This window comes from Hydra vulgaris, chromosome 14, assembly GCF_038396675.1.
Source record: "Hydra vulgaris chromosome 14, alternate assembly HydraT2T_AEP".
Lineage (NCBI taxonomy): Eukaryota > Metazoa > Cnidaria > Hydrozoa > Anthoathecata > Hydridae > Hydra > Hydra vulgaris.
Window position 1 is genome coordinate 33,110,444 of NC_088933.1, and position 12,862 is coordinate 33,123,305.

Below are 12,862 nucleotides of genomic sequence, written 5' to 3' on the forward strand. Positions count from 1 at the left end.
ACTTTAAATTATGTAAAGTTAAAACGTACTAAAAATCCCAGCCGGCACAACTCTGTAAAAAATTACGCGCGGTTTCTGTTGTGTGTTTAAAGCACCCGGAAACACAAGCGCAACACGTGTCAAGAAACGGGTTTTGATTCCGTGAAAGTAACTACTATATTTTACCAAAAACTAATTTGAATATTAAGTTTTTACTGATGGTTTTTCCGTTAAAAAAATGGAGTATCAAATTATAGGAAGTTTTTTCAACAAATGTGAAACCATTACTAAAAGCATGCGATTTTTAAACTTTTCTGCATTTTTATTATTCCGAAGGTTTTAGAGCGTGTTTACAAAAAATATTAGTGTGGTTACAAAAAATGTTTCTATTTAATAATTATAAATCAGCTGTTTTTAGCCATGTTTTGATTATGAATATGATGTCAATATTGCTGTTTTCAAGAAAATTGTGTAGGTGATGTAGTTTATTGTTTATTGATCTAGCATTGAAGTAAGCACATTTAATGGTTTTAAAAGATTGGTTTTTTTAAGGTGGTTTGTTTGGTGTTGCTGCTGAAGTTAATTGACTGGATATCGATCATTAATTGAACTAGTAATTGCAATTTCTTGAGTTTAACTACCCCAATATTTCTAATACCGTAGTAAAAATCTCCATCTGAATTAGTATTGTTTTTTTCTTTGCACTGTTCTCTTAATTCTTTTGAATTATATTTTTCAGTTTGAGTTTGATTGGAGTCGGTTTATACTTTTTCATAATCTTTTGAGTCTCTTATCTCATTTGGTTTGCTTAATGTTTTATTTCCTTCAGCTTTTTCCTTTAACAAAACTAATGTAGGCTCTACTTTATTTTAAAATATAAATTCTTCATTTTAATTGATTTAAGAATTTAATAAAGTTAAACATTTTCTAAATACCTAAACGATATATAATTAACCATCATAACATCTACTAAAGCTGCTTAAATTTGCTACAATCAGCGCCTTGGCATTCAGGCCCCAAAATTGTAAAAATCTTTCTATTAGGTATGACAAAAAAAAAAAATTTTTCATTTTTAAAATGGCTTCCAACTTTGCATATGGGACCCTTAAATTCGTCTCCCACCCTTGAATGCAATGTTGTAATTCAAATTATAATAGTACTTTAAACAACTTTTACTATTTAAATATATCACTAAAGAGTATTATATATTAGTTAAAAACTTAAAGGGACACTCACTGAAGTGAACTATTATTATCATACACATATACAGAACTTAAGAGATATGATTTTGTAAAGGATTTAATGTATATAATTCAACTATTCAAAATAAAGAATTAATTCAAAATTAAGAATTTATTGTAAATAATCCAGATTATTATATAAACAAAGTAAAGTTTTATTTTACATTTAGACATATGATCAAATTAATTTATCAAAGCAAAAACAAACAAAAAATTACACAAGACGCACATTAGTTTGTTTAGTTTGACAACCACAATTTAGTAGTACGTTACTTATGAATTTATTTGTTTGCACAAATTAAATACCAAATATTGTAAAGTTCTTCTGACTGTATAAGTTATACCACTCACAGCCAATCAAACTTGTTTAAAATTAACGGCTTTTTTTATTTTAGTTAGTTTGTTCTTTCATTGTCATAAAACAGATAGTCTGGCAAGTTTTAGACCGCTGCCGTTTATCCCTGCGTTAGTGTTTTTTTAGAACCCAGTCAACCAATTAGTGCACAATTTTTTAAAAATAAGGCGCATTAAGAAGAATATTTACATAAATATTGTTGATTTAACCTTGAATTTTGCAAATGCCTTCTCTTAATTTTTACATATTTGGCTCTGAAGCCTCTCGAAGAAGTATAAATGTTTTTTTACTTGTGATATCTTCTTCCAATGATGTTTTTAACATAAAATCGGAAAGAAAAGTTTTACAAATAACAGCTAAAAATATATCTTTAGTTATAATATACTATGACTAAAGATATAATATTATATAATAACTTACATATTACTATGTAAAAGTGCTAAATTATAAAGTAATTGAAAAAAACCTACGGTTTCAAATCAAAAAAGTTATTGTTTGTTTGCAAAAGGCGAGCATTTTAACTGTTAATCCAATAATAATGGAAGTTTTCTTGAAGATCGTGAACTTGTTGATCCAAGCAAAAACGTTTTTGTTTAGATCAACAAGTTCATTACCTTCAAGAAAATTTCCAATTATGAGCTTTTTTTGTTTCTAATGAGAAACTAATATATCATGAATAAAGAAATTATTTTTTATGCAAGAAATAGTAGTTTCTCATATTCCTAAAGCTTAACTCAAAGAAATAAACAAAGAAGCAAATGAAAGTTAATATCTAAATGTATACATTTAAAAAGTTCAATGTTTAAATTAAAAAAGACCAATGTTAAATACAATTGGGTCAAACCTTATCTCATTTTGAAAAAATATCTAAAATAACAAAGACCCGAAAATTTAATTAAGAGTAACCCATTTATGAAATAAATAAAAAAACCAATGCTTTTTTAAACTAAAAATTAAAATTAATAATCTTGATAATAAATTATGAACAATAATCTAATTGAAAAAATTGCTTCTTTAATAGCAACAAATCTAAAAAAAACATGAATTAATATAGAACAAAATATAAAAAAAAATTTATCTTCAAATAAAAATACTATAACTTTCATTAGGACTATCACGAGATTTAATTGTCTTTATTCAAAGAATATATATATATATATATATATATATATATATATATATATATATATATATATATATATATATGTATACATATATATATATATATATATATATATATATATGTATATATATGTATATATATGTATATATATATATGTATATATATATATATATATATATATATATATATATATATATATATATATATATATATATATATATATAAATATATATATATGTATATATATATATATATATATATATATATAGATATTTTTTTTTTTTTTTTTTTAAACATCTTCGCTTCCAACAAGGCTGCAAGCAGCCACTAATTAAAGTTGGAAGTTACTGTAAGAGAAAAGATGAAGATTATAGAGCAAGATAACGATTGACGGACGATTTAAAAGATTGCAAATTATATGAATCAGGAAAGCAAGATGAAGGAAGCGAATTCCAAAGAGCTGATGTTCGAGGAAAAAAACTAGACGAATAAGCGTTTTTGGAGCACTTAAAAACAGTCACAGAAAAAGGATGACACTTAATTGAATGACGAGTAACACGAGAATGAATTTTAGTAGATGGCACAAGAGACGCTAGCTCTTTCGAGCAGTGCCCATTATAGTATTTGTAGAAAAGAGAAAGAGAAGCAACATTACGAAGATGTGATAATGGTTGAAGGTCGGCTGCAAGAGCAGGTCCAACTATGTTTACAATGCGTTTTTGCACCTTGTCTAAAAGAGAAAGGGCATCATTAGAAGATCCGCCCCAGATATGGCAACAGTATTCCATACACGGCCGGATTTGAGATTTATAAAGGTAGAGAATAGAATCCAGAGTAAGAAAGTGGCGAGCTCGATAAAGAGATGCAACCTTAGCAGATGCTAATTTTGCAACCGATTTGATATATGGTTTCCAAGAAAGATTGGAAGTAAGAGTTAATCCTAGAAGATGAAGAGTAGGTGACTCATCGAGTACATCACCGTTCATAAATATAGGAAGATCTAAATTATTGCGATAACGATTGGCTGAAAAAAATTGGGTTTTATCTGAATTAAAGTTCACCAGCCACTGTGAGCCCCATGCTGTAGCATAAGTGAGATCCTTTTCAAGCTCAAATGCCCCCTCCAGGCAATCAGAGGGTGTTGGTTTCTTATCACGACAAGAATAAATGGTAGTATCATCAGCAAATAATGCCTCCTTAGATGTGAGAATATCTGGAAGATCGTTAATGTAAATTAAAAAGAGTATAGGGCCAAGGATAGAACCTTGAGGAACCCCTGAAGTTACAGAATAAGAAGAAGAGTGTTGTCCATCGAGGACAACTTTTATGCTACGATTGGAAAGGAAGGATTCAATGATCTTAAAGATGTTGCCGGATACACCATAAGAAGAAAGCTTATGGAGAAGACCAGCATGCCAAACTTTATCAAACGCTTTTGAAATGTCAAGAGCGATGGCCTTAACCTCTCCACCTTCATCTAACGCACGATAAAACCTGTCAGTTATTACTGTTAGCAAATCAGCTGTAGAACGAGAAGATCGAAATCCATATTGATGGTCAGAAAGTAAGTTATTAGATTCAAGATGAGAAATTAAGTGTTTGTTAATTAAAGATTCAAAAACCTTGCTTATGATAGGAAGAAGACTTATGGGACGGTAGTTAGACGAATCAGATCGCTCCCCAGAATTTTTGAAGATAGGGATAACAGATGCGGCTTTCCAGCAGGCTGGAAAACAAGACTCTGATAAGCACTTGTTGAATAGTTTTGAGAGTATAGATGACAGCTCTGGAGAACTCTTCTGCAAGACAATAACAGGTATGTTGTCTGGGCCACAAGCTGTAGAAGAGTCTAGACAGGAAATCACTTTAGATACAGATGCTGAAGTGATATGAATGTCAAGCAATGAATCAACCTGTTTGTTGGCAATATCAGGTAGAACACAATTAGTGGAATCAAGAGATGATATTGATGAAAAGTTTTTAGCAAACAGTTCGGCTTTGTCTTTAGGTGAGGTGACAAAGTCTGAACCATACAAGAGAGGTGGAATTATAGATTTGCCCTTATTATTGATATTATTAAAGATTCTCCAGAAGTCACGAGAGCCTAATTTTTGAGATGAGATACGAGATTTCATGACCTGAGAATAGCGGGTTTTGGCGTTAGACAAAACCTTTTTACAGTTGTTTCTAGCAGTAATGAACAGACGTCTGTTTTCTGGAGAATTGTTTTGCTGATAAATATGGAAGTAACGGTTTCGATTGGCAATCGCAGCAGCACAGTGTGAGGAAAACCATGGAGGAGAGTAAGGCTCGACCTGGAATCGTCGAGAGGGAATAAAAGATTCCATGCCAGCCTGAATCCACGAAGTTATATAAGAAGCACATTTGTCGACAGGAAGTTGAAAGATTTCTACCCAAGGGCTATCACGAAGAAAGTCACGGAAAGAATCCCAGTCAGCTTTACTGTAGTTGTAAGAGGTTCGATAGTAGGGGTATTCAGGTGATGAAGAAGAATGAGATATTAGTTTTAAAGAGATCAAACTGTGATCAGAAGCACCTAAGGGTGAATGTGGAGAAACTGAGCACTGACTAGGATCAGAAACAAGACATAAGTCCAGTAGAGAAGGTAAATGATTCGGGTTGTCAGGAAAGCGAGTTGGAAAGTTGACTATTTGAGTTAGGGATTGAGAAAGGCAAAAGTTGTGGGCTTTAATGCCTGCAGAGTCACTGACACTAGAGCCAAGCCATTCAGAGTGGTGAGCATTAAAGTCACCGACAACAACTATATTAGCTGATGGATAAAGAGAGAGGGCTTGGTCAATATGATCAGAAATAACGTCAAAAAGTGTACAGTCTTGAGATGAAGGAGATCGATATAGAACAAAGAGAAAGGCGATAGAGTGAAGTGGTGCTAAACGAAAGCACATGAAAGAATAGTCTGTGGATTTAAACCTAGTTTCACGACAAACTAGGTGAATTCTTACGAATGTAAATGCCCAGGCCAAGCATGTGACTATTGGAGTCTTTACGAATCAGAGGAAGATAACCATCAACACTAAGATCACAAGATGAGACAGCCGAACTCAAATTAGTCTCACAAAGAGCAAGTAGGTCTGGTGAACTTTGCAAGAGATAAGACTCAACAGAAGAAAAGTTACTTCAAAGACCACGAATATTAGTGAATGATAGGTTTAGAGAACTTGGTGATGATGATGGTTTTTTGTGTTTTATAGTTTTTGGTACTTTATTTATTTTTAAATTAGATTGAAGAACTTGACTCAAAGCATAGATAGTACTCAGAACACCGTTTAATAGCCCAAGCAATTGCCTCATTACTACTAATAAACCCTAAGCCGTAACAAAGGGCTCCAAATGTGGCCTCCGCAATGCACACCAAAAGTACAAACAGGGACACCATCCATGCGCAACATGGCACTGTTAGTACTTTGATATTTTTCAGCTGTTGATGGAATCAGCCTCTCTGAGAGCTACCACAGAGTTCGGGAAACCTGACTACCAGCCGGCCTCAGAACCATAAAACTGAGTTTTAGAGCTGTACCCTCATAAGGAGATAATAGAATGAGTTGCCTAGTCATAAAAACAGTGACACAAGCAAACCCATGCATTGAGTCAAGAAGATCCAGCATTCAACATCCTAAACTGGAAACAATGTATTAAAAATACATCTGCGCCAGCCTAATAGATGAAGAAGGGGTGCGAGGCTGGTCAACAGATAGAATCTGTTTACCCCTTAAGTCTTTGCCTAGGAGGCCTTCTACAAGACAGTAGCTGGGTGCATTTAACATCTGCCCAAGATGAGTATTTTTATCGAGACACCATCTCTAGCCTTTACTCAACCAAGAGCCCCAAGGCAGGGGGTGTTGTAAATCGGAGTTGGCATCTCCTAGCCTTTGCCTAAAAAGGCGTATCCTACAAGGCAGCAGGACATGAAGCAGATTGTACTGGGTTACATATATATATATATGTATATATATATATATATATATATATATATATATATATATACTGGGTTATATATATATATATATATATATATATATATATATATATATATATATATATATATATATATATATATATATATATATATATATATATATATATAGAACGAAGCAACCTCGTTACATGTCCCGTCAACAACTACTCGTTACACTAACAATCACAAAACATGGGTGACCAAAGATGTTGCAAACGCAGTCAAACTGAAAAGCGAACTCTGGGGCGAATTTGTCGCTGCTAGCCGAACAAACAAGCCAACTCTACGCGAACAGCATAAAAATGCAAGCAAAGGAGTGAAAAGACTAGTCAAATCAGCTGTTCTTGCTTACGAAGAGGAACTGGTAAATAACAGCAAACGTGACCCAAAAATCATTCACTTATACGTCAAAAGCAAACAAGATACACACGACCGCATCCATCAACTTGAACGAACTAACAATCAAACTACAACAGATCCTAAAGTAAAATGCAACACACTTAACGATTATTTTCAATCAGTTTTCGAAATTAAGCCGCTAGGACCTCTTCTAGCATTCAACTTTCGTTCCACAAGCATACACCAACTGACCACACTTGCATCATACGAATCCGTTAAAGAAAAACTTTCAGACCTGAACAAAACTAAATTAATGGGCTTTGACGGTATTCACCCTCGCGTTCTGAAATATTATGCTGCAGGCTTTGCTACCCCACTAACAATTATATTCTCTGAATCGCTTAAAGCTGACGAAGTACCGTTTCAATGGAAGAAAGTTGAAATAACTCTCATCTTCAAAAAAGGCTGCAAGTGAACCCCTCAAACTATCGACCTATCTCACGTACTTCTGTTCCTTGCAAGGTCATGGTAAAACTTGTACACAGACACATAACTGATTACTTGAACAAAAATAAATTCATTAGCTCTGCTCAACATGGGTTCCGAAAGGGATAAAGTTGCGTTACAAACCTACTCGAAACTTATGACATCCTGACCGAAGCTGCCCGCAAAGGTTACCCAACCGATATCATATTTACAGACTTTGCAAAAGCATTCAACAAATTCCGCATCGACGCACAGTGGGACGAAATCCTGATTTTGTGGCCAAAATTCTTAAATTACCTACATGAGGGTTTTCGAGGTCGCTTATTAGGAATCTAAGGTCAGATTTAAAAAATTCAAAATGGCGGTTCCAATATGGTGGCCAAAACTGTTCATATATTGAGAATATGAAATCTCATGTAGTTTGGTTTTCAAGGTCATTGCTAATGATTCAGGAGTTAAACTAGAGCAAAAACATTGCAAAATTATTTTCAAATTTATACCATTAATAAAAAAACAGAAATTTGTAATTTTAATTTTATCATTTTTTTTTAAATTGGTAAAAGATATAACAGTTGTGTATGCAACTGATAGATAACAACGTTTTTTTGCTTTTTCTACTTCAAGGTATGATGGGTATAATTTGCATTTATGTGCTCTAGTTACATTTCTTGATAGTTGATAAGAGTGCTTTGATTCTCCTTTCTCAATCATTAAAGAAAGTGCTTTATCTGGGATTAAAGGTACTTCATTTTGTGAACTAACAGCGGATATATATTTTGAGGCTCTTGTTGCGGTTGTTAATGTGAAATCTTCAACAACTTGAGCAGCATGTACTTGACCAGAAGTCCTTACACTCATTTGAGCAGCATATGCCGATTCTTCTACAGAAAAAGTAGAACGTACTTCTTGAGTCTTTCGCCTCTTTGATCTTTCACTAGATGAGGCAAAGGATTGCGAAGGTCACCCACATGTTCTTTTTTTATTATCACTCTTCACAATCTTCTCAGGTGTTGTGCATTCAGTATTGGATAATTTTGAAAATTGTACGGTGCCCTTCAACCATTCTTCAATTTTTTTCAGAAAAAAATCTTCCCATTTTCCTGCTGCTCTCCATCTTGATCGAAAATTTGAAAATAACCGTGATAATGACATTTCATCCTCGCCTACTTGTATCACATGTTCCGTTTTTTTGAAAATTGCATCTGTCAAAACATCAATGATGAATTTATATTCATTTTTTAAACTGTCTTTCACCATAAAGAATATATTTTTTCTTGAAAATTCCATATTTGAAGATTTGGTCGACTCTGTAAAAAAAAAATACAGTAATAACTGCTGAAAGTTCTTTGAGGACTATTTTATAAAACTTTGAGATTATCATAAAACGGAATGAGAAGTAACTTTTAAAGCATATATTTAAAATAAAAAATTATTGCATTAAAATATAATTAGTGCTATTAAATAATGTTAATTCACTAATTTCCATGACCATTAATGCGTGGTGCGACATTAATCTATTAACATAGTCTAATGTCGCACCATGCATTCCTCCATAAAAACAAGTCTTATTATTAAAATGGCACTCAATGGCAGCCAGTTTTTTAATATGTTATATTTAACACTATACACGATCAGTTCCTTGTCAAAAGAAGGTGGATAACAGCGGTTAAGTTTTTAAAACGACATTAGAAAATCAATTTCAGATAAAAAATTTAAAATTTTTTATATTTACTTGTCGCGCGATTTAAATTTGAAAAAAATTAAAATTAGCAATAAGAGTGCATAACCATATATTCTACATGCCTCCAGAAAGTGATTCCCTTTTGCTGAATTCCAAATGAAATAGTTTCTTCAGTTTAACAGCACTTTAAAACAGGCAAGAATTTTTCAACGTGTCCACTTGTTTAGTGCGTACCGAACGGAGGCTAAATGTCAACTGACGCCTAGGCCACCCTAGAGCAGGTATATACCTGCCCTGTTCGGAATTTTGTTCTAGGACATTCTGTAAACAAGATCTGAACGTAAGAAGACGAAAATATAAAACTTAAAAAATTGGCTATTGGCCACGAAATCGGGATTTCATCCCACTGTAAGACGCCTGCTACACAAGCTGAAATCTTACGGAGTGTCCGACAACTTGTACAAATAAATCGAGAGCTGGTTGACTAAATTTCAACAACGCGTAACCATTAGAAACAATAAATCCGATTGGAAAACAGTCTCTAGCGGTGTGCCACAAGGATCTGTTCTTAGACCACTACTTTTCCTTATCTACATTAACGATCTGCCAGAAAAAATGCAACACCACTTTAAAATGTATGCAGATGACTGTAAAATAATCGGAGTTAACGAGTTGAATCATGACATGATAAAATCCAAGCCAACATCAACGGAGCTGTAAAGTGGTTGCACACCTGGCTCATGTCTTTTAATAATGACAAGTGCAAAGTCATGCACACTGGGCGCAGCAAAAATAAAATATCAGCTGCAACTTATAAAGTGAACAACCTAATAAGCCAACCGCACCAGCTATCATGTACATCATCTGAACAAGACCTAGGCGTTATTTTGACTAACGATTTAAAAGTTAAAAAACTAGTCTGCACGGCTGCATCAGCTGGCAATCGAAGGCTTGGCAGGCTCAAGAAGGCTTTTAGAGGTCGAGGTTCAGCATTATAGTGCATACTGCACACTTCATACGTGCGCCCACACCTTGAATTTGCAGTACAAGTCATCATTTCTAGCTCAAGACATAGCCAAGCTCGAGCAAGTTCAACGCCGAGCGACAAAACATATTGCCACTTTAAAACACCTGCCGTATACTCAGATACTAGCAAGCCTTAACCTAACAACACCAACCGAACGATGTGAAAGAGGAGACCTAATTGAGCATTACAAAATTAAGAACAAAATCGAAAAAGTAAACTTCCAGGTTCCTCAATTTTAATCTAACATCGCGGTCTCAAAGTACAGCCATTGTCCGCGTGGACACACAAATCATTTAAAGTCAAAATTTGTTAGAAATTGCGTCGAAAGAAACAACTTCATCACCAATCGTGTAGTCAAACCATGGAATGCCTAAAGCCAAAAAGCAGTGGACTTAAAGAACTTAAATACTTTTAAATATGAAGGTTCTTGCTCCAGCATCTTCACTTAAGATATAATTGTAAAACTGTTTTCATCACAGAGTGGTCTGGTGTGGCATTCTTTGTCAACATTATATAAATTTTGTTGACTATGAATTGAACAAAACAAAACAAATATATATATATATGTATATATATATATATATATATATATATATATATATATATATATATATATATATATATATATATATATATGTATATATATATATATATATATATATATATATATATATATATATATATATATGTATATATATACATATATGTATATATATATATATATATATATATATATATATATATATATATATATATATATATATGTATATATATACATATATGTATATATATATATATATATATATATATATATATATATATATATAAATATATATATAATTATTTATATGTATTGATGTATGTATATATGTATATATGTATATATATACATATATATATATATATATATATATATATATATATATATATATATATATATATATATACATATATATATGTATATATATATATATATATATATATATATATATATATATATATATATATACATACAATTATTTATATGTATTGATATATGTATATATGTAACTATATATATATATATATATATATATATATATATATATATATATATATATATATATATATATATATATATATATACATATATACATATTAACTGATCTGACCCGTTAAAATAGAAGTCTTTGTAAGTCTATTCCACCCTGAGTTTTTTTAACTTTTCTTTCATATGTATCCCAGCTTTACGGACCCATGAAGTACGGGTCTTTATCAAACCTACCATTTCTTTACTTATTTTTTCCACACCAATTGTTTTTATGTTTATTATTTGTTTACTTCAATATTTTTATGTATTCATTCTGAAAAGTTGCTTTTAGAGCAAAAAAATTAACATGCGCACCTTTTCCGCATACATAGAGCTTATAAGAAATTTATAATTAGGAGATTTATAATTATAATTTAAATTAATTCTGTTGTTCTCCTAAACGCATACTTTTGATAGCTCAGTAGTTTAGTGCGCTGTCATCAGTATCATTTTGGGAATTTAAAAATCTTCCATATAAAATTTTAAATATTTTTCAATCTTGCTGTATTTATAGCAACATTTATATCAAAACTTTTATTATAGCATATATCTATAATAGTTATAGCAATATTTATAGTAAAAATTAATACAGCAGTATTTATAGTAAAAATTTAGCAAAAAATTTATCTAAATGTCAAAACAAAATTCAAAAAATTTCTCATTTTTATAAATTTATAATACTCGATTGTTGTACTCGACTGCCTACAACTCAACATAGGCGAAAAACGTTTTCACTTGCACACGTTTGTACACAGTGCTATACAATTGATTGAACTAAGAAGATCTTATACCATTAAAAATTTTGTAGACTTAATAGACTATAAAAGGTTAAGGAAATCTCCGAATTTATTTTTAAAAAAGAAGAAGGAGATCTTAAGTTCTTTTAGGCGGCGACTTTCATTAAACTTAACGAGCTATAATAATTTTTCAATTAACTTACGTCTCTGCGAAGAAAAATTTTAATCTTTTTTGTTATGTTTATAGGTGAAACTTGGCGTTGCGTAATTAATGGACGATCCCTTAATCTAAAAGTTAAGCCAAATAATAATAGAGTATACTATTTTGATGGTTATCTAGAAATGTTCATATTGACCTCTTGTTTAGTTTCAATACTTTTTATTTTTGGTTCATTACTTTGCTTTATTATCCGCAGGTCACTTTTTTTCTCTGCAAGTTCCATAGACTCTGCAATCTTGTTTTCCATCACGAAAATAGCTTTTTTGTAGCCTTAACTTTTTGATTTAGTTTTCAATGCCGGCTTTGATTTGCATCACTTTTGCTCTTACTTTTTTTTCACTTTCTCCTCTTTAGGATAACCCTACCCAATTATATATTTTAATGGGTTTATTAAAAAGCATAGACAAATGGTGCAGTGATTTGGACTGTGGACGGTTTTAAATGATTGGTAATTAAATGGTCCTTTACGAATCTCCCGAAGATTATACTTGAAGGTGTCATGTTTATTTTAACAGAGGAGTTGTTTATGCTAAAACCATGCTCAACAGCAGCCTGGTCATGAATAAGTATTAGTAGTGATTTAATCGCAAAAGACAATTTAATGTAGT